The following is a 23,927-nucleotide window of genomic DNA, read 5'->3' as shown; positions in this document are numbered from 1 at the left end:
CGATGGAATGTGTTGGACAGCTTTTAATACATGTTTGAATAAATTCCACATTTGGGGATATTTTATTTAGATTGTTATTCTAAATATAATACAAAATATTTGTGGGAAACTTAAGATTTCTGAGGGATTTTTTTAATAATTTATTTTTTCAAACAAAGAGAGTATAATTTAATTAAATAATATTTTAATTTTTTGAATTATTATCAAAATAAAATTTAAATAAGTAATGTTTAAAAGAGAAATGTATATAAATAATGTTATATGAATAGTCATAACTCTTAAAAAGATAGTTATTATTTTATATTATAAAGTATAATCAATATGTTATATAAAAAATTTGGAAATTTTTTTATTTCACTTTTGAAATAATGTTTTCCAAACTTACATTTTCAAATACATTGTATTTACTTCTAAATAATATTTTATATCAACTTTTTTCTATTTTTAAGATCTTGTTTTAAAAATAAGATACCGTCAATTAGTAACTATTATGAATTATCAGTGATTGATCGTTTTCGAAAATTTTATCTTAAAAAATGTACATAACTTTCATTTTCTCTTTGTCCTTCTCGACATCGAGATAAGCAATATAATTGTCCTCCCACTTTCTTCTCCAAATTACTGACTCAGGGTATACTTAATCACATATCATTTTAAAAAATACAATTTTTAATACCTATCCTAAAATTTTAGCAATAGATATTACATTTAAAAATTTAAATTAGATTTAAAAATAATTTAGATTTCAAAATAACCAATCAGTCTCTTATTCAAATAACCAACACGAAGTAGCACGTCACATATCAATTTAAAAAACACATATTTAATACCTATCCAAAAATTTTAACAATAGATATTACACTCGAAAATTTAATTTAAAAATAACCAACCACCTTCGTATTCAAATTACGTACTCGAAGTACCTCGTTAAACTTCTAATTTCTAAAATTTCTAAAGCACAATTTCTAATATGTGTGATAAAATGTTAACTTTTTAGCAGATATTGCCTTAAAAAATTGGATTAAAAAATAGAAACCTTCGATTCCCTTGGCGATCGGTAATTCTGAAGATCGGAATAAGCATAATAATAACTTGCCGAGTGAAATTATCAATAAGAAGTAGTTGGTCGCAGAGGAATCGTCAGTAGAAATAATCGCGAATAACACGGTTCCATTTGAAAGCAATTGAACCGAGTACCCGAAGCGAGTTTCAAAGGAGTCAGAGAAGCGTGAAGGAAAAAGCTCGAGTGTATTCCAAACACCTTACCCGTTACAAAGAAGACGAAAAGGTATTCCTATCACGGCGAAATAACTACCGGGACATTTACTTTTCCCGTAGTTTTTTCTCGGTCTGTGCCGATTTCGACTGGCGCGCCAGCTATGGTAGGGACACCCCGCGACTTTAGCTGCGCCATTGCTCCTTTATGGCGTTCGACGAGGCGGAATGCGCGATTATCGACAGATACGACGATAAATGCCAGTCGCAGAATGATTGCAGTTCGTTTTAGAAGCTCGCCGATTTGCCTTGTCGAGACAGACCGGCTGGCTGTCAGCTTTCTCGCTCGTTCGACCTTCTTTCGCAATGTCCAATCGCCGGCTACGTGCACGCGTTGTTATTGAATTTCTAAATCCTCCGTGAAAATCTCAGCGACAACTGTGTACCTTTCCTTATTGGACGAGACTCCGATTTCACACTCATCGCGCGCGTCCAGTGTTCCAGCACGTTCCGCTCGAATCGACGGTTATGAATCGCCCCTCCATGTTTATTATGGATTCCAGGAAGACGGCCCGAATTCGTTAATCTAAATATAGCCCGTGATGTATTTATTGCGGAAGGTGATAAGTGACGTGGATTGAACAAATTTAATAGCATATAAATTTATACTTTACCTACGGTATTGTATTTCATCGATAAATTGAAAGGACAGTTTTATGAGCTTTTGTTCGTGCTTGTCAAAGCCCCTTGTAAAAAGAGTTTCAGCTTTGACTGCAGTAGTTACGCTTAATTTTTCCTCCGGAGATTACAGTTACGACGTGGCTCCGATGGATTGTAAAGAGACCGAAATGCACGGTATTATCTACCGTTGGAACGAAATGGTTCGTGTTTAAAAATATCGAACGGCTCGGCTGAAATCTTGTCGGAAAGAAAGATAATTGTCCCGCGTAAAAATTGTGAACGAACGACGTGGAAAATGTTTTCACGTGCGGAGAATTTATTTCTGGATTTTTTTATCGCATTCCTTAGAGAGTTTTATGCAGTAACGATCGCGATACGAATTTTCCTGTGCCTACGGTTTCATGTTTTAAATAGCGACAAACGATCTTTATCTGCCGACGTTTAACTGCCGATAAACGAACGATCGAGTTTCAATGAAAGACTGTCTGATTTCCCTCGATAATTATAATTAACGACACATTACCGACAGTGCGTAGGAAGTACAAACAAAATGCGAGCAAATAGCAGGCGTTAGAACGTATAATGAGCAGATAGAATTACTTGGGTCTTATTCGATCCGGCTACTTTGTATCCTAATCGAAACGACTGGGAAATAAGAAGCAATCACGATACGTCGATACGAGGCTTCTTTCGAGTCAGATTATTTAAATTACCGTCACGTCACCGAGCCCTCCTTTCTCTGCGATTGAAAGGACAGCTATGCCTTTATCTCCAGAGATGGCGTTACGAAATACCGTCGAAATGCGCATGCGAGTACGAGAGAGAATAGCGACTTGCGCAGAACGCGACTTCAGTCGATCGCGATCGAACGAATGACTGGGTGAGTTGCAGAAATGCGTCGTGTCATCGTTGTTATTTTTTCTCCGCGTCTTTTCCACGGGACGAGGTGACGAACGGCCGCCACGGACGATAAGATCGATTCATTTATTTGGCCCTTTGAGCTCGAGATTTCTTTAAGTCGAAGGTGTCGTGTCCGAGTGCGTGGTACGTCGAAATTGATAAATTTTAGTCGACCGCTCTCGACGACGCGACGGTTCGGATTTTCGTTCGTCTAAGCCGATGTGAAACGAGGTTAGAGTTACACCGAAGGCACCGTATGTTGGAGCATATTGCCGGAAATATCTTGGCCTTTGGCCGCGGACACTTCAAATCGGAACGCATATCTGCTCAAGCAATTTCAAGCGTTCGAACAGTTAAGAGTACTGCAGTTAACACTTTGAACCGTGAACGTCCTGTTGGTATTACGATGCCCGTAGTACGTTGTAACTGCCGATGCTATCGTATTATGGCGACCACTATTACCGGCGTTTGGATAAATGTAAATTTTGTAACAACGATGACGGTGAAATTGAAATAAACGAGAGGAAGAGGAATTTGTAAGGAAATGATGAATAATCCGTGAAAGTTAAATTGAACTTGCATGTGATATTTCATAGGAGTTTAAAGCTGATCTGATAATTATAATTGAGGTTATGTTAACATGATAGATCGAGGGGCGGTAATTAATGACAGAAATTATGTTTCAAATGTTATTTCTTGCAGCACTTTCTAATTACTACATGTATGATTAAAGTATATAACAAAATAAAAGTTAAAACGAATGAGTTTTATGTGTTCTTATTTTATGACATAATTTTGAATATTTAGGTCATACTCTAAAGTTTACTGTAATTCCCTAGGTATTAGTAACTTTTTCTCGTACAATATTAAGACTTTCTTCAGCGTATTAAGGGTACTTTAAAACCGTATTTACGTCACTATGAAAGTAAGCTTTATGAATTTTTATACTTGCATATAGACATAAGTATACGTTAAAAATTTTTGAAAATAATTAAACATTAGTTTGTTTGATATCAAGTCCTGAGAATTAGACGACTATTTCCAAATTAATTAATTCGCTAGTTTTGAGAAGAACCTAATCAAAAAGGACCTTCGTATTTAAATATTTAATTTCGAAATACGAAAATTTATATCATCGGAAAACGAGATAGAAATAAATCGTGGTAAAGTTTTTTTTACTATGTACAGTTCTAAAACCGGATGATTTCGATTCTTTAATCTATTCATCGGAACGGAACAATTCTCTGCGAGCGTAGTGAAACTAAAATTGACACGAACAGTAGCTGCATATCTGTTAATCGAGTTTAACATCGCCGTGTCGTCGTGAGCTCTGTAGCTTTCAGGTAAATGTGCCCTTCTTTCTCAGAATTTCAAATATAACGTGAAAATCACGTTATACGTCTCGTATCGACTTTTTATTTCCTTTTTCGCTTAAATACGATTTTAACGTTAATTTTAGCATCGCAGCATCCAGAATATAACACGAGGCTTTTGCATTTCAAACGGTTAATTTCCCTGTCTGGCCAAAGATTCTGAAGGTTTAATATTTCACCGCTTCGTTTTAAAGGGGACGATGAATTCTGTTTTCACAAAAGACTAGATTTTTGATTAAAATTAACAGGTACGTAGATATGTAATATTTTTTTCCCTTTTTTTTCTTCAATGTTGCTATAAGAGTAGATAGTCAAGAAGATTTAAAGCACCGAATCGATATTCCACAGGAATCGTATTCCACAATACGAGATCCGAGCATTCTGCCTTACCTTTGTACGCTTGAACCGTACTATCGGGTTTCTCGAAGCCAGGATCGGTTGAAAGCGAGGTTCAAGCGACGAGGAAGAATTTGAATAATATATCGGCTTGAATTCACATTTAAATTGGTGATTCGCGGGCAGTTGTAAACAAATGCATGCGTGATAGCGTTTAGCAGCACAGAAAAGTGAGGTTAGGGGAAAACAATAGTGTCCAAACATAGGAAAAATTGGTGTTTATTGCATAGGAATTCATCAGATTATTTTTTATTATCATTAACAAAAGTTGAAGGTAAAAGTTGTGTAGGTAAAACTCAAAGTTGGAAACTGAGAGGTACCATATTAGCATAAATTTTGTTCAGCATAAATTGCAACAAATTTTCTCGGTTGTAATTTATAACGTGTTTATATCTTCATGTACTTCGCCAAGATAACGCTAGACTTTATTATCTGAAATTTATTGTAGACTACAGTAAATTTACCTCACGTTACCTTGTTTTACACGACTTGCGTCGACGAGGTTTTCAGTTAATTAAAAATTCTGTTTTAATAATTCTTTAGATACTTTTTACATATAAAATAGACATATATATTTGACTTTAGTATCTCTATGGTCAGAAGCTTGTTTGTAAGAAGAAAAGACTGTAATTACGTCTTTTGTTTGCACTAATTTACAATTTTGAAGATGATATAAATTGATATGTGAAGTACAGATTAGTTTTGTCATAGTAATGAAATACAATAGCATAGTAAGCAAATAAAATAAAATTTCAAAAATATAATTATATGGATGATTAATATTATTAGAACACTATATATGTTATACTTGTTTCACATAGGTATTAATTAATTTGTAGAATGATTAGACTTAGATTAATATTATAGTTATTAAAAGGGACAAGATTTTATTTATTATTTAATAAAGAAAATGAGATAAACTATTTTATATAGTTACAAGATAATTAGACAAGAAAGAATCTGTGATGTTAAATGCCCAACGTACATTAAGAACTGTTTTACTAGTATATGTAGGTCGGGTAATCAACAGTGCTTAGAGATATTTACGATATTCAATTTTAGTGAACACTCTCTTCCCTTTACTGATTAAACCTAGTGTGTAAAGGTTATCGGTGACCATGTATTTATAACATCGTAATATGATTATGTAACATAAACAAATTACACGAGCATAACAAAAGGAAACAAAAATAGCAGCAAATTGCTACTTGATACATTTCCCTTTATTTTTCTTTTATGTTAATATATATGTATTCCTACAAATAATAACATCTTTGAAATGACTAACCCTTTTTCAACGTTCTGTCTATAATTTCCAGTACACAGCAGTGTTTTACACACCATAGGTTGTGACTCATCAGATCATGAAATGGATAAAATGTTTTATCTGACAGAAAAGGGTGAAGTGCGAGCCTTAATATAATACATATGTGCATATGTACTTTCTCATTAATACTAAAAAACTTTCTAACTATTTTCTACAGTGATTATGTTATACATGAAATATTAAACAAATGAATATTCATAAATTGGTAATTAAGATAGCATCGTTAATTTTAAAGTTTAAGTTTGAAGTTTAAAATTTTAAGCCTTATTTCTTGAAATAATAATGAAATAATAATGAAAATAGGCACTGTTGATCATAAGATATAAACGAGGAAGAAACTTAGATCACCAAAATTTCTAATTTACGCTTTTAGAAATGGAAAATTTGAACTAAAAATTCAAAATAAATTATAATTTATACATTTCACGAGTTGAAATATTTATTAAATTGCAATTTAGAAATATTGAAATAATAGAAATTACATTGAAATTGCAAAGTTTGTATGAACGAAACAATCTATGGACGCAGATATTTCTGATGCAACCTAATCGAAAAAGAAACTTAGATTCCCAAAATTTCTAATTTAATTAAAAAGAAATGGAAAGCTTGAATCACAAATTCAAAGCAAATTATAATTCATAAACATACATTTCACGAATTGCAATTTAAAAATATGGAAATAATGAAAATGACATTAAAATTCCAAAGTTTGTATGAACGAAACAATCTATGGACGCAGATACTTGTGATCTAACCTAAACGAGTTGGAAAGTTGGACGGAGAGATAGAATCGTGATGGCCGAAAAGTCAGCAGCTGCTGCCAGATGCGCGGTTGTTTCAGAGGTTCTTCGTAGGGGGGGCTCGAATTAGGTGATCTTCACGACTTTTTCGAGAACGTCCAGAGTAGCCTTTAACGACTCCGTGCTCCGGCCCATCTGCCTCTTCGTGTTTCGCTTCTAAACAAGCTGCTCTCTAAACCATTCGATACGTGCCGATAAGGAGAATGTTGGATGGCATCTGAAATAGAGTGGAACTCGATTAGACGAGTTTGTAAACTAGCATGTATCATCAAAGACGAAATCGCCGAGGACCAAAATGTGAAGTTGATCGATTACGTATAAATTAACACACATAACCTAATTTCATATAAATTCTCACTTTCAACGAGTCTTCAAGTTGTTGTTGTTGTTGTTATTATTATTATTATTGTTGTTGTTGTTGTTGTTGTTGTTGTTGTTATTGTTATTATTGTTATTATTATTATTATTAAGCTTCGCACAAATTGAAAAAAAAATTAATTATGTAAAATTGAGCTTACCTATGGTTGTTGCTGATCGACTATATTAACACATATAACCTATTTCATATAAATTCTCGCTTTCAACGAGTCTGCAAGTTGTTGTTATTATTATTGTTATATTTAAGCTTTGGACAAATTGAAAAAGAATTAATTAAGTAAAATTGAGTTTACCAATGGTTGTTGCTGATCGACTATATCCCTTAAAATTCACTTTTTCTTGGTACTTGGCGCATTAATCATTTGTGGTTATCGATCCAAAACTTCCGAGAAGAAATTTACTCTCTTTGAAGTTCGTCGGAAATTTTTCCATGGGAATTGGCCTTGAGGAATATGTTTCAGTAGAAAACTTGGCTTTGATATTTCAATTTCGATTTTCTCCTCTTTTTCGTTCTAACGTAATTTCAAAAATTTGTGTAAGCTCATGTCGCAGTTTGTAATAACTCTGATGAATTGTAATTATTTTTATTGTTCATTTTCTCTGTTCGAATATTGTCTATATGTAAAGATTCTTAGAAAGCTCGCGTGAAATTTATGTATATGGTTTTATTGTTTCAGGAGACAACAGCTTGAACAATCTGTGTATTGTGAAGCTGAATCCCGGCGTACCGCTGTCGAGGATGAAAGACAAGGTGTTCAAGGCGCCAACCAGGAAAAAATAAAGGTATGAAGTCCATACTGAAATTACGATAGGTAATACTTGAAATAGCTGAAAATTCTGAAGCATTAAATTCCTTAATTATCGCTTAATGCTTGAGAGCCGGACTAATCCAATGTACATGCTTTGTTAGAAATTGAGCTATATACAGGGTGTCCCAGCAACGCTAGTACAATGGAAAAGAGGTCGATTCTATATGAAAAAACAAACCGAAAATAAAGAATAAAATATTTTCATTGGAAGCTTCGTTGTGAAGAAAATTAACTTTGAATATTTACCGAGTATGCGTGCACTTAGTTATGGCTTAGATGTATGGACCATCAACAGATCGACATCGATGGTACAATCGAGGAGAGGATGACTCTACATGAAAAAACAAATCGAAAATAAAGAATAAAATATTTTCATTCGAAGCTTCGTTGTCAAGAAAATCAACGTTGAACGTTCACCGAGTACGCGTGCACTTAACTATGACTTAGGCAGATACACTATCGATACATTAGTATCGGTGCTATAACCGAGAAGAGGACGATTCTACATGAAAAAACAAATCGAAAATAAAGAATAAAATATTTTCATTCGAAGCTTCGTTGTTAAGAAAATCGACTTTGAATATTCACCGTGTACGCTGGTATAGCTATGGTACATTCATCTAACATAAGCCACAGCTAAGTGCACGCGCACTGGGTGAATATTCAAAGTCGATTTTCTCGATAAGGAAGCTTCGAATGAAAAAATTTTATTCTTTATTTTCAATTTGTTTTTTCATGTAGAATCACACCCTCATCGATTGTACTTCCGATACTCAAGTATTGATGGTCTATTCATATAAGTCATAGCTAAGTGCACGCGTACTCGGTGAATATTCAAAGTCGATTTTCTCGACAACGAAGCTTCGAATACAAAAATTTAATTTTTCCTTTTTTTCGATCCATTTCTGCATTTAGAATCGTCTCCTTCTCGGTTGTACCGTTGTTGAGACACTCTATATACCACCTTACTGTTACTTCTTCATTTCACCAAAATAATGGGAACTTATCTACGTTATATTACGAGTAAGGAAGATTTCATGATACTAATAATTTAACATTAGAGTTACTAATCTGTAATGTGCAATTAAATGAAATATTGTACAGAAATGATAATTGAAATGGTATGATAAAAATAGGTAGTTATACAGGGTGGCCAAAATGCTTGGGAGCAAACTTGGCTATGTGTTACTCAGATTAAATAGACGAGAAAAGTTCTCGTAAACCTATGTCCGAAAATGATTTATTGAGAAAATATAAGCCTTCAAAGATATTTATGATTTTTCGTGACACTTGTAAGAAATGTTGGAAAATTCAAAAAAAGGAAAGAAATTCTGTACAACGAATTGTGAAACCAATCTTTGTTCGTACATATTTAGACACTTATATCTTTTCAATATAACCTTTCCGTATATACGTTTACTTTATAATACGAACTTTTGAATTTATCACTTACTTTGAACATATGTATGGACTTTTTGTATTTATTTAATCTTAGTAACTCGTAGTCTCAGTTTGGTTCCAACCTTCTTGGACACCCTGTATGTATACAATCACATTATTATTTTAATAGGAATGAAGATTAATTTTGTCAAAGGTATATTTTGGATAATAAAAATAAAATACCTGAAAGCAGTAATTTTAATTTATTTGCTAGTTCTAGTGTTAAATACCATTTTATCGTAAAGTCAAGCAAATTTAAAATCTTTTGTTAAGTTTAGTTCAAATTTAAAATTTATGAAATTATAAAATTTATTTTAATATTTTATTATTTAAAATTTATTATAAACTTTTATTTTTTAAAATTTATTCTGGTTACTACTAACTGTTCCACGGGAAATAGACGATTTGCTATTTTCGAAATATATTCAAGGAGAAAATATTTCACAAAAATTTTAAGGAAATAAATAAGCGAACAGATTTTGTAATGAAAATGGAGAAATAAAGTTTCTATAAAAATAATTGCGAGTAAAAATAAATGCAGCGACTCTCCGAAGCTATTTTGCAATCCCCTTGGGAATCGTGACCTGCAGGTTGGGTATCTGCGATGTGAAACGACAAATTTGGATTTAAGATATTCGAAGTCTCTACAATAAAAAAGTCAAATATATGAAACTATGTCGCCACCGTCACTGCGTGACCTCGTAAAGAAATTTCGAAATTTCAGACAGGTTTTGAGAAATAACACTGGATTGATTTAAAGGAATGTTTTTCCTTCAAAAAATATCAGTGCATGTTTACATACTATAATTTTTGAATATTTTTGGATAAATTTTATTCTGAAATAAAATTTAGAAGTTGCAGCTTTCAATTTCTGTTCATTGTAATAGTAAATACAGATAACCCTCCTACAATACGGCATCCTATAACACGGTTTCGCTATAACACGATTCATGAATTGCGGGAACCCTCCTATAACACGGCATCCTATAACACGATTCATGAATTGCGGGAACCCTCCTATAACACGATTCATGAATTGCGGGACTCCTCCTATAACACGGTATCCTATAACACGATTTATGAATTGTGGGAATCCTCCTATAATACGATTCATGAATTGTGAGAACCCTCCTATAACACGTGTTGTAAGAAGATATGGTCCTCTTCAGTTGAAATAGAAAACGTGCGTGAATCGTCGAAAAATGAAATTGGTGGTATATTAGAACTTGCTAAATCAATCGGAGGAGAAGGTTTTGTGGATATGACTATTGAGGACGTTCGAGATTTATTAATAGAAGAATAAGTTAACGAAGCGGATTTGATGGAAATGGCATTTGAAGCTGTAAATCAAATCGATTCTAAGGACACTAGCACCGATGAAGATTGTGCAGTTAATAATTTAACATTAAAAAATTACAAGAAGGCCTAAGCTTAGCTGAAAATCTCGAGTCATTTTTCTCGAATGCAGACCCTTCCGCTGAAAGAAGCCGAAAATTCAAAAGGGAGCTGCAAAACTGTTTAGCTCCATACCGAGAAATTTGCAATGACCTGTTAAGAACCAGCAAGCAAAGTGAAATTACAGATTTTTTGAAGAGGGAAGAAGATGCAAGAACTTTAAATGAAGAAAAAAGTTCTGAAAGTGAAGGCGATATCGTTCTACCGAAAAACCGTTCTCGGTTGATTATACTGAGCATTGACGACGAAGAAATTTATTAAATTAAAGTTGCATTAAATTAAAACAATATTTTCGTTTCTTTTTGTTTTGTGTTGTACATACATTTATATTTTAAATAAAAATTAAGTTGTTTACGTAGAATTAAGAAAAAATTTGTTTCTAGTAAATTTTCGGAACGTAACCCCCCTTTTTGTATTGCGTCTGGGTCTCGTACAACACGGTTTCACGCAACACGGCATTTCCTAGGAACCTATCTATCGTGTTATAGGAGGGTTACCTGTATCATATTTATTAAATCAAATAGATCAGATTTAATTACTTTTGCTGCTCGTTATTTACGTTAAAATAACATTGACACGTGCTGATAAGTATCGAACTGGTTATTATTACTGCTATACGTTTTTCCTTACTTTTCTATTTATAAATAATTCGGTAGTCGGATTTTCATGCAAATTTGACAATCGGCAGGAAAAATTGGAAAAGTCGATTCGGACAAGCTGAATCAACGCCGTGCTTTCTTGTTGCAGAGTACCACGCAAGATTTATTCGAGTTGCTCGAAAGGGTGCAGAGTTCGCGTCTCGATGATCAACGATGCGTTCTGCCACCGTACTTCTCCCAGGTAAGAGTCGCATTAAGATGCTTGTTCATGTTCCATTCTGCTGAGTGGAACCCATGCCTCTCGGGGCTTTTGACAGTAGAAAGATTGGCTGGATTAAAATGGCCCATTAAGAAGTTTGCAAAGGTTAATTTCGTTCGCTAATAACTATTATCATCCGCGACCTTTTGCCCATATTCCTTTTGACATTTCGCATTTTCCAATACAGGAGACTAATATTTGATCAGGAGACACTTTTCCTAATTTATCAGGTGTATGTATAATTTCGAGTAATTTTTTAGATAAATGATTTCATAATTTGGTAGGTAAATGTATTTGTGATTTGTTTATTAACTTCTTCAGGGACGAATTTTTTAAAATGGGAAAAATTTATTTAATTTTGTTGTTGTTGTTTTTTGTTCGTTTTATATCGATGATAATTCAGTAAATATTTGACAAGGTTTTCTTTTGTTGTTGTGCAGGGATTTTATGGTGAATAGTTCTGCAAGTGATTCAAATTTCTTTTCACTTATAGTAATAATTTTAATTAATAATTTTAAAAAGATTATACATACGTGCTGATATAGCTGAAGAGGTTAAGGAATTTTTTGATTTATTAGTAAAATATTTTTGTAATTTATTAGTTAGGTTGTTTCATGAATTATTAATTAAATAATTTCGTAATTTATTAATTATATAATTTTGATCGATTTAGTAGATAAATGATCTGATAATTGAGTAGCTAAATATTTTTATAATTTGTTTATTAAATAATTATCCATTTATCGGAAAAATATTTTTGTAATTTATTAATTACCTTGTTTCATCAATTATTAATTAAATAATTTCATAATTTATTAATTATGTAATTTTGAATAATTTCTGAGATTAATGATTTCATAATTCGGTAGTGAAATATTTCTGTAATTTGTTCATTAAATAATTCCTCGATTTGTCGGTAAAATATTTTTGTAATTTATCGGTTATCTTGTTTCATTAATTATTAATTAGATAATTTCGTAATTTATTAATTATTTAATTTTAAGTAATTTTTTAGACAAATTATTTTATAATTCAGTAGCTAAATATTTATATAATTTGTTCGTTAAATAATTCCGTGATCTATCAGTAAAATATTTTTGTAACTTATCAGTCAGGTTGTTTCATCGATTATTAATTAAACAATTTCGTTATTTATTAATGTATTAATTTTATAATTTGGTAGTTGAAATGTCTCGCAATTTATTAGTTAGGTATTTTCATGATTTATTTGTTACGTTATTTCAAATATTATTAATTAAAGAATTTCACAATTTGTTAGTCAAATACTTTCATAGCTCCTAATCCAACAATTTCATAAACTACTGCTTAGATCGTTTAATAAATTATTTATTACGTAATTTCACACTTTAATAATTAGATTTTTGTTTAAATTAATTCATATATTAATTTATATATATTTATTTATTTTTTTAATTCATATATTAATAATTTCATAATTTCAGTTGCAATATTTCATGAATCATTTTTCATTCTTTAAATAACATTTATTAAGCATTTATTATGTATGTGTGAAAAGCTATATATCTAAGAGAATTAGGGGGAAATTTTCTTCTTTTAAGAGAAAGGGCCACGAGTATGGGAATGAACGCCAGTGGCATACCCGTATATTAAACTGCCACCCGTATATTTCGGAGATTCTATCTCTCTTACACCCTTATACTAATTGTCGCGTGTACAAAATTTTTAATAGTTAGCACAGAAACGGGTCGATTGCCTCGTAAAATCGTTATGAAAATTGACGACGATTTATTTGACCAATTCGTTCAAATACTTTTGAAAGGTTTAATTCCTGTAGAATTATGGGGTATTTTTCTTAGGAACTTTCCCATGAAAGCGTAATTACAAACGGGGTACCAAAACCGTTATTTCCATAAATCAGGTTTACCTTGGCATAACTTATTTTATAAATATTATTTATAAATAATTAATTACTGATTATTATTAATATTAGAAATATTTAGCCATATCGTTCAATAAGTACAGTGATTTCTAAGTATTACACAAATTAATAATTTTTTTCAAAGATTATAACTTATTTTATAAATATTATTTATAAATAATTAATTACTGATTATTATTAATATTAGAAATATTTAGCCATATCGTTCAATAAGTACAGTGATTTCTAAGTATTACACAAATTAATAATTTTTTTCAAAGATTATAACTTATTTTATAAATATTATTTATAAATAATTAATTACTGATTATTATTAATATTAGAAATATTTAGCCATATCGTTCAATAAGTACAGTGATTTCTAAGTATTACACAAATTAATAATTTTTTTCAAAGATTATAACTTATTTTATAAATATTATTTATAAATAATTAATTACTGATTATTATTAATATTAGAAATATTTAGCCATATCGTTCAATAAGTACAGTGATTTCTAAGTATTACACAAATTAATAATTTTTTTCAAAGATTATAACTTATTTTATAAATATTATTTATAAATAATTAATTACTGATTATTATTAATATTAGAAATATTTAGCCATATCGTTCAATAAGTACAGTGATTTCTAAGTATTACACAAATTAATAATTTTTTTCAAAGATTATAACTTATTTTATAAATATTATTTATAAATAATTAATTACTGATTATTATTAATATTAGAAATATTTAGCCATATCGTTCAATAAGTACAGTGATTTCTAAGTATTACACAAATTAATAATTTTTTTCAAAGATTATAACTTATTTTATAAATATTATTTATAAATAATTAATTACTGATTATTATTAATATTAGAAATATTTAGCCATATCGTTCAATAAGTACAGTGATTTCTAAGTATTACACAAATTAATAATTTTTTTCAAAGATTATAACTTATTTTATAAATATTATTTATAAATAATTAATTACTGATTATTATTAATATTAGAAATATTTAGCCATATCGTTCAATAAGTACAGTGATTTCTAAGTATTACACAAATTAATAATTTTTTTCAAAGATTATAACTTATTTTATAAATATTATTTATAAATAATTAATTACTGATTATTATTAATATTAGAAATATTTAGCCATATCGTTCAATAAGTACAGTGATTTCTAAGTATTACACAAATTAATAATTTTTTTCAAAGATTATAACTTATTTTATAAATATTATTTATAAATAATTAATTACTGATTATTATTAATATTAGAAATATTTAGCCATATCGTTCAATAAGTACAGTGATTTCTAAGTATTACACAAATTAATAATTTTTTTCAAAGATTATAACTTATTTTATAAATATTATTTATAAATAATTAATTACTGATTATTATTAATATTAGAAATATTTAGCCATATCGTTCAATAAGTACAGTGATTTCTAAGTATTACACAAATTAATAATTTTTTTCAAAGATTATAACTTATTTTATAAATATTATTTATAAATAATTAATTACTGATTATTATTAATATTAGAAATATTTAGCCATATCGTTCAATAAGTACAGTGATTTCTAAGTATTACACAAATTAATAATTTTTTTCAAAGATTATAACTTATTTTATAAATATTATTTATAAATAATTAATTACTGATTATTATTAATATTAGAAATATTTAGCCATATCGTTCAATAAGTACAGTGATTTCTAAGTATTACACAAATTAATAATTTTTTTCAAAGATTATAACTTATTTTATAAATATTATTTATAAATAATTAATTACTGATTATTATTAATATTAGAAATATTTAGCCATATCGTTCAATAAGTACAGTGATTTCTAAGTATTACACAAATTAATAATTTTTTTCAAAGATTATAACTTATTTTATAAATATTATTTATATTGATTATTATTAATATTAGAAATATGTAGCCATAGCATTCAATAAGTACAGTGATTTCTAAGTATTACACAAATTAATAATCTTTTTTAAATGGTTTCTATCTTATTTTATAAATATTATTTATAAATAATTAATTACTGATTATTATTAATATTAGAAATATGTAGCCATAGCATTCAATAAGTACAGTGATTTCTAAGTATTACACAAATTAATAATCTTTTTTAAATATTTTCTATCTTATTTTATAAATATTATTTATAAATAATTAATTACTGATTATTATTAATATTAGAAATATGTAGCCATAGCATTCAATAAGTACAGTGATTTCTAAGTATTTCAACATATTGGTCAATTAGTAGTGAAAATGCTAGATAAACTTTCTAGTTACCAAGGTATATAAATCAATGATAAATTAATGGTTAAAAACAATGCTTATCATTCTCTTATCGAATTTCCTAAAACGTTATGAATTTGCTGTCAGTTTTAAATATCACGGCTCGAATTAATCGTGACACTGCTCGAAAAGACCCTTTTTATCTGAGTTATAGCTCGGAAATTAAATAACTCAATGATAAAGGGCTGTTGAAGTAGCTAAGCAGCTCTGTACGGTTTAACACCTATGGACCCCAATTTTATTATTATTAGTTTCTAAAATAAATCTGATCGTGTCATAATATCCTATAATAATAATAGGGTATAAAATTATCATAGATTTCCTTATCTAATATCTTGCGATTGAATTATGCAGCGAGTGTCCAGGCACCTTTGGGTAGTATTATACATATGCATCATGATATACTTTTCTTGTAATACAATTATCAGTTTATAGAAATAAACTTGGAAATATAGAAATAAATTTTTATGAAATTTATTATTGTAAATCTTGCAGAAATTTATTGTTTTAAATCTTGCAGAAATTTATTCTTATAAATCTTGTAGAAATTTATTGTTATAAATCTTGCAGAAATTTATTGTTATAAGTTTTGCAGAAATTTATTGCTCTGAATTTTACAGAAATTTATTACTCTGAATTTTACAGAAATTTATTGCTATAAATTTTGCAGAAATTTGTTGCTATAAATTTTGAAGAAATTTGTTGCTATAAATTTTGAAGAAATTTATTGCTATAATTTTGTAGTAAAGAATTATTATTTAAATTAAATTAGGTTGTTAATATTATTAGGGACTGGTTGATTAATTCTCTTAATATAATTACTGTTAAGTAATAATTAATAATAATACTGTTAATACAGTATTAGTGTTAATTATAATATTAGTAAAACAGTAATAATACTGTTAAATAATAATTACTAAATATTCACATATTAATTTCAATTATTTGAAGTTGAATAAAATCTCGTTTTGGTAAATTTTACATGTTATAGATATTATGCTATTGTAGTCTTAGATTATACCCTCTAATATGAACCCTTTAATATTCGACTTAATTAAGTAACACGATGAGGAAGCTTTTGATTAGGATGGTAGATCCATCTTTACTTACACAATAGTAATTATTTTGTATGATAGAAGTAACAATATTGATGATAAAAGCAAGGGTTAAGATATATTATTTATTATAATATTCTTTATACTTTATAATTACATAAATTTTATAATAATGTGCTGTAAATAGAATTTCGAATAAAACACATTAAGTATTATGACCTTCAAAAATTGTCTGAAGAAAAACTGGATATTTCTTCTTTATATTTTTCATAATTCATTCAATGCTTCATTACAGTTTAGTCAATTGTAAAACTAATAAAAGCACACTATTTTATATTATATGAAATCCAAAAAATGGGAAATATAGAAATCAGTATTAAAATAATTAAAAAAATAAATAAAAAATGAAATTTCTAGGATATCAGTATTGAAACCCAGAGATATAAATATTTTCTCGAATAAAATTTACAACAGTAATAACAACATACATATAAATAAAAATAACGAAGCATCAAAAAATGAAACAAAAAATTTTCCACGCATAAAAATCAAACCAGAAATAAAATATTTACAATTTTCCAAAGATCGGAATTCCGTCGTATTTAAATTTCAGCTTATCTTGTTTACTTCGACCGAATAAAAATAAAATAAAAATAATAAAACATCAAAAAATGAAACGAAAAATTTCACAGGCATAAAATTCAAACCAGCAATATAATATTTACAATTTTTCAAAGATCGGAATTCCGCCATATTTATATTTCAACTCGTCTTGTTTACTGTGGTCAAATAAAAATAACAAAACTACAAAATTAAACAAAAAATTTCACACGTACAAAAATGAAACCAACAATAAAATATTCGCAATTTCCCGAATATCACAATTCCACCATATTTAGATTTCAACTCGTTTTGTTCACTTCGCTCAATCAAAGATCCATTCCACTGTAGTTCAGTCAGAAGAATCAAGCTATATCTCGACCGGTTAAACAGCGCGCCACCGAAGGCTTTGGCAGGGGCCCCCATGTAGTTAAGACTCCATTGTGCTTGAAAAATCTGTTCGTATGCAGAATCGGTTCCGAGCGCGACGCTCACTTGCCTGGCCAGTACCCACGTGCAACCGGAATCTCAATCTGTCTACCGCGAATGACTCGAAGATAAATGAACGTCATCATCCACGGTGCGAGTAGCAAAAAGCATCAGGACGAATCGTTTGGTCACGCGCTGCTTGAATTTCAATCAGAATTCTGCACTGCCCTCTCCCGTGCTGTGCGCGCACTGTCTATAAAACTTTCGGTCCACCGATTTCGAAGGGTGTATCTTGCCAGTCACGCGTTAAACCGAACCGAGTCGAGGGTCCGTGCAACCGAAAACGATTTCGTTTCGAGAACGAATTCATTCGTTCGATGAATTTCATTGGACAGACAGCTTTTCGTGTTTCGGCTATCTAGCGAGGTCTAACGATAGGGTCATTTCTTTGTTCGACGTTGTCATTAGTGCCTCGATGGGAGGTCGGAGTGCGTTTACGAAAGTAGGGGGAGTCGAAGTTTCGCATAATGGGTGTAACGCGGTATAATGGCAAGGCGAGGAGAATTGGGTATCGTTTATGGCTTCGAGGTCGAAGCTGTTGACAGGAGACTGAAAAATGAGGGAATTTTTTTTCCTTATGACGTGATGATAGCTCGTGGTGTAAGAGGTTAGGATTAAAGAAGTGACAGATTTGGAGAAAAATTTGGCAATGTAATCTTCGATTAATAATTATAATTGTAATTATTATCTCTTTGTTTGTATCTTGTTTTTAATGAGAATAATTAAAATGTTTTTTGTGGATAATTATTATGTGGGAAATCTTAAACGTGTTTCCCTTATGTTAAGGATCTAAGACGTCTGTCCCTTTGCTTTTGGGTTAAAATGGAAATGGCAAGTACATCCTATGCGCTTTTTGCGTCCTTTCTTCATGTGGCGTCCAAATGCAATATCCGTAATCATGTGTATAACATATGTGGCGGAGTTGCGTGAGAAACTTGGATTCGTGAGTTTTTGTGGCTTGGAGTATTAAGGGAATCTATTCGATCGACAGGCAGCTTGCTATGAATCGGTATAGTAGTTTTCTTAGGTGCACAAAAAAGTGACCGACAGTAGATACGTATGGACAGTGTGTAACTTACCGACAGTAGTTAGTTTTCCTGTCGGTTAATGCGTAATCTTCTTTATTGGTTGTAACCAATATGAATTTGATCAATTTAATCTCTTTTTACCATTTAATGGCACGAATAATTTTTATAATATCAGAAATGGGAATTAATGTACATTAAAATAATAAAATGAATTTTTCTCCTATGGAACGCTATTTTTGACAGAAAACTTCGTGAATTCTTGAAATAATTTCGAGATAAATAATGCAGTTTTATTTTTATTATTTTATTTTTTCACTATGTTTCGATATGATTAACATCTTGCTAACTTATAAATATAAAGACCATTTTTGTGAAAACGTATCTGTCTCATGATACTATCTTCTTCCACCTTTATAAAATTTATATAATACTGATAATATCCATAATTAATAATGATAAATAAATCAGATTAATTTTCAGAAATGACAATTCGCTATAGAAAAATTTATTCTATTATATCAATTAGTTTTAACTTGCACAATTATTGTATTTAATTTTTATCACATATTTTTGTATTTATTAAATTCTTTTTAACAATTCAGTTTCATAATACGCAACGTTTATATAAATCCAGAAAACTCAAGGAAAATCGATATTAATTTTCCAAAAAGTTTTCTGTTGCAAATAAATTTGTATGCAAATTCAGAAGCTTCCTGAGAATACAAAATTGGACAGAATTTCTGTCAATGGCTTTAAACTTTGAAATTCTACATTTATCTGCCAAATCGAAATTTAAAATTGTATTAGGACAAAATAAACATACCACTTTTAAATAATTGCACAAAACAAATACTATCTTATATATATACATAAACACATAAGAAATATAAGAAAATATGTATTCATTTTTTCTACAAATTTCTTGCACAATTATTTTTGCAAAATTTTTTTCGACACGGTTAATTTTCAAAATTCTTTTCAAAACGGTATACTTTTAAAATTCCACGTTCATTATTAATATTTTTGAAAACAAGATAAACGAAATAAAACGCTTCTTAATAATTATACGAAATAAGCATATAAATTTAAAATGGAGAACCATAAATATTTCTTCCAATATAGTACGTTTTCTAAATTTTTCCAGAACTTTCAAAATTCCACGTTCGTTATTAATATTTTTGGAAACAAGATAAACAAAATAAAACGCTTTTTAATAATTACATGAAATTTCCTTATAAATTAAGAAGAAGGAAATAGACGAAAAGGATGACTGTTCTGCCATACAAATTTACTCCTTAATTTCCATAATTTCTGCCAATGGCTGCAAGCCCTACGCCTTAAAAATCCCACGTCCGTTGGACAAAGCGAGGGAACAACGTGCACCATAAATTGCCTTTACGGCTTACTGGAAAGGGAAGGGGCACAGGCATCGGCTGAAAAGTTCGAAATGCGGGTCGTCGTTATTGGTAAAACAAGGTGCATATGTGATCCTCAGGATGTAAGGGGGAGGAGCACGCTTCCGGCCGTGCAGGTACGCGCGCCGGAAGTGCCGGTTGAACCGCCACGACCGGTCGTCATGGTGTGACTTTAACCGAATGGCCGGGAAGATTTTCTGATTTCTGTCTGCTCGCTACCCGTGAAGATCATAGATCCAACTTTGGCCACGTTCACGGCGCACAAAAGGTTATTGTATCCGCTGCTTTTACGTGGGAACGACCCCGAAACTAGCGCAAAACAGAGACCGAACTTGACATCGTTACGCTTTGAGCGTTTTATGAAATCGTTATTGTCTCTCGTAACCACTCTTCTTTTTTTATTTACTTCGTGCTTTTCGTTGTTCCACGCGTAACGCAATACGCGATATGCAAATCGGTATTCAATTCTCCTCCGTAAACGGTAAACGAAAATTCAAAAATTAATATCAGGATCGTCTTTTTATTATATTTATTATATTTAATTTTGTTATATTGCATTGAAATTTTCTTCTCCTTTGCTTAAATAAATGAAATTGGGCTTTTTTTAGTTATTTTTGGAATTTTATTTGTTTGCAATTTATTACTTTTTTTGGTTTATTACCCTGTATATATTTCAGTATTTTTCATTGATGCTATATTTTTCTATTCTTTTTATTCTATGTTCATAGCCATTTTATTGTGTTTATTATTTATTTTAGTTGCTAATTTGAATTATTCTGGATCTAAGCAAATATCTTCAGTAAATATTATATTACGTTGCAAATATTACAGGAAAAATGTTTATCGAGTATAAGAATTCAGGGTGCAAAATTCTGTTTTCGCAAGGAAATGATCTTAATTACATCGTGTCATATACTTTGTGTAAACGAGTTTAATAGCACAATAAAATAAAATCGCATAGAATTGTCAGAGTGTAGGTTCCGAGAAAGAGAGTACGATGAAAAATGATTTCCTCAGAGTCGTTATTTAAATGGTGGAAAATGGAATGAAGTCCAAGGCTTGCGACGAACATGAGAAAATTTTTTAATCGAGGTCGTTCGATTTCCATCGGTGCTAAAAGTGAGACGTGTGAACGAGTATTGTCGCGATAATAATCGGTACCCGTTTCTATTACCCAATTTTAATTGTTCCTGTGCCGACAATGCAACGCAAATATCTTCTTCACTCGACATAAAGGAACGTCGTAAACGAAGTGATATTTATTTATATAACACGCTTTGCGTTCGACTACTACATATACCACCTAATTAAATTCTTCGTCTTTAGTACCTAATAAAACAGACCTCTTACATTCCTATTACCATCCACGGTTCTCTCCACGAACGAAAATTGGAATCCAGCGAATAAAAGAAATACCAGCCTCTTCTTTCCCCTCGAGAGCCATTAACCAATCGTACGATTGAAAAAGAGAGAGTGCAGACACTCAGTTGGTCAAACATAGTCGGAACGAGGCATCCAACATCGACAGATACATGTGATTCCATACGTTGGTAACTGACGATAGCGATTCAGGCAGGACGCAGCTGTCTGTTATCTACGAATTCGAACAAAAGAAACGAAAGAAAAAGATGAAGGAAAAAGGTAGAAGACCGATATCGATATGTATTCGCTCTGGCGGGTGAAATTTTCATCGAGTCCGGCACTGTTGGCTCTCCGCGCAACGCCCCCCCCCCCCATTCGCTCCCCCCCACTCTATTGTCGTAAATCACAACGCAAATTTCCTCGCGTAAAACAAGTCCTACACCGTAGCCTAGGACTATCTATCCCCAGAGAGAGAAACTTTAACGTTCCTTCGGGAATAGAGAAGATGTCAGTGTCTACCCACGCACCGGGTAATCGAGTTTGGACGAGGCTTATTGCCCAAAGTCTCTGACTCGAGAAGCAGTCATTAAGAATGGAACAAGGTTAGCGTTTTCAAAGAGTCGCGCGACGCGGCGGAAGACGGCGAAACGCGGGAAGGTACGGTGAAAGGTGGTGGGGGGTAACGGCTGGGTTGGCCGTGAGGAAGGGTGGGGATGGCGAGCGATGGGTGGAGGGTGGGGAAAGCGAGTGGAGGGAAGGCATCACGAGACGCTCGTAACCGAGCAGCGTTGTGTCGCTTTCGGACGCAGGAAGTTGGATAAAATAATGAAAGAGGTGGACACAAAGGAATGGGAAGCCTTGGTACTATCTGCCTACCTACCGGTAACGAAATAAGTCGACCACGAAATGACATCCGCTCTGCTGCCAGCCTCTCGCTGCCATAGCAGTCTGTTTCCTCCTGGTTTCACCTTCCTTCACCTTCCTCCACCTGTCGTTACCCTCGCCTCGAGCACGAAAGAATTCGTTTCTGAGGCTTCGTTCGGGTTAACGGAAGCGTGTGGCATTTGCCATGTGATCTCGTACCTCTGGCATGTAAAACTAATTCTTCGTCCATGCTTGCAAATTGCTTCAATTGGACGAATACGGTTCGCACGAATCGACTCCGACAGGATTGAATCGCGGTTCGCTGCTTTAGCGAGATCATTGTCGGCGCTCGAGAACTCTTCTCCTCGTCCAGCCAAGTTGCTGGCGTTTCGATTATTTCGCGGATTGCCAGCCCCTTGCGCTGCGTTCCGTCAATGGGGGCGCTTCCTGCTTTTTTTAACGTCGTTGCTTTTCCTTTGAGACATCGTAATTGCAGGAAGAGTTAATTTGTGAAATCTTACGTTTAATAACGAATGTTTTCAAAGGTTTGTTTCTTTGTTATCTTTGAATAGAAATATCTTTTGTGAATTTATTTCTAGAAGCAAGATATCGCATTAACAGTTTATATTATCTTATTAATATTTTATATATCATATAAACTTTCTTTTATTGATTTTTTATTTAAATACACTTTGCAATATTGTTTCTATTCTTACCTTGTAATGTATTATGAAAATTTATTACATATAATTATATCAATATATATCAATGTTAGGTATATATCACATATCTTTTTCATTAATTGGTTTTTTATTGAAATATATTTTGCAATATTAGTTTTTTAATTTGAAAAATCGAGCATTCAATTTTTTTTATTACAATTTGAATTATAGTTTCTATGTTTAACTTAAAAAAGAACACAGAGGCATTTTTATAGGTTAGGTTCGGCACGTGTAAAACTATTTGCGCTTTATCGTCATTTTATTTAGGAATGGTCTTTTCAGTATTAATGGTTCTTTTAACACGATCCCCTAAAGTAGGTAGAGCAAACAAGGTTTAGTGAGCTTGATACACAGAGGAACATCCCAATACCTAATGTCATTAATTTCGACGACACTGTGAAATTTATATACCTCAGCGATATCATGTAAGTTCGCCATAATTTTGTGAACTGGAATTAAAAGCACGCTGAAACGAAGTATCAAAAACTTCAATAAAATTACTAAACAAATTTTCG

General features: G+C 31.2%; 1 protein-coding gene across 1 annotated transcript in view; it reads left to right on the top strand.

The window, feature by feature from the left end:
• Window positions 1-7,752: 7,752 nt before the first annotated feature.
• The window catches only part of LOC108553541 (Rap GTPase activating protein 1), a 171,719-nt gene continuing 155,544 nt past the window's right edge, over window positions 7,753-23,927 (top strand). The window contains exons 1-2 of the mRNA XM_017908488.1: window positions 7,753-7,853; window positions 11,522-11,614. The gene's annotated coding sequence lies outside the window, so the exon portion shown is untranslated. The remainder of the gene's footprint in view (window positions 7,854-11,521; window positions 11,615-23,927) is intronic.

Source organism: Eufriesea mexicana, unplaced genomic scaffold, assembly GCF_001483705.2.
Source record: "Eufriesea mexicana isolate 0111107269 unplaced genomic scaffold, ASM148370v2 scaffold11095, whole genome shotgun sequence".
Classification (NCBI taxonomy): Eukaryota; Metazoa; Arthropoda; class Insecta; order Hymenoptera; family Apidae; genus Eufriesea; species Eufriesea mexicana.
This window is presented reverse-complemented; position numbering and strand designations above follow the sequence as displayed.